This window comes from Lolium rigidum, unplaced genomic scaffold (genome assembly GCF_022539505.1).
Source record: "Lolium rigidum isolate FL_2022 unplaced genomic scaffold, APGP_CSIRO_Lrig_0.1 contig_34818_1, whole genome shotgun sequence".
NCBI lineage: Eukaryota > Viridiplantae > Streptophyta > Magnoliopsida > Poales > Poaceae > Lolium > Lolium rigidum.
The window spans coordinates 106580-107500 of NW_025900292.1; positions in this window are offsets into that span (position 1 = coordinate 106580).

Consider the following 921-nt stretch of genomic DNA (forward strand, 5'->3'; position numbering starts at 1 on the left):
TATTGAGAAGGGCTGGCTGCTCTCGACGATGGGGTGGGAATGAGATGCTGGGAGATGGGAGTTATTGGTGGATTGAGAGGGGAGCAGATGCGTGGGCTAGTTCAATCTTTTTGCTCCCGCCTTCCTAGCCTTATGGACAGGAGTCCTCCGGCCTAGTCCTTAAACTCTTCCCGCAGCCTTCCTTGCCCTTATTGCCCGGCATACCTCGGAAGGCATACCCCGGAACCAATTCATTCATCTGCCCTCTTCGCGATAAAGCTTTGCCTTACTTTGCTTGCTGGCTCTAAGCCCACCTCCTTTACTACACTACACCCTCTCACCGCCCCTATTCAGCCCGAAAGGCTTCTAACTTCCCCGAAACCTTACTTATTCAGGGCAAGATTCGGAACTTAGGGTCACTGCCTTTCATCCGCCTTTCTCTCATATGCTTAGAACCTATCCATAGAAATGGAATTCAAAACTTCGGAATACCAACACGCCGTCTGATCCAAGATTAGAAACCTCTCTTTCTCTCATAGAGGGAACCTCACTGACGCATTCAGGGCTCTGCAGTTGAAGCGTTCCTACCATCAAGGGAATCCACACCGTCGGCTTATCGATCCGGGATCGCCCAGGATCGGGTGGAAGGTCGGAGAAGCCAGTCTTCAGTGGTGCTTCCATGGCGCTTGGATAGTAGATCGAGAGGCAGGCCAAGTAGAATATGGAGTTGTTTTCGTTCTCTTGTTATTCTTTTATGGCTATAAGTCTTTCTGTCTTGGATTCGTAATGTTTGGCCATTAGGTTTGAATTGCCTTCTCTTTCCGTCTTCCATTTGAATTCCGTGATTTATCCTCGCAATTTGGAGAGTAGTTGATATGGTCTTTCTTGGGTTTGGCTTTCAAAGTGCGGTTCGAAAAGAGTGAGTTGCTCGTCAATGGCTGG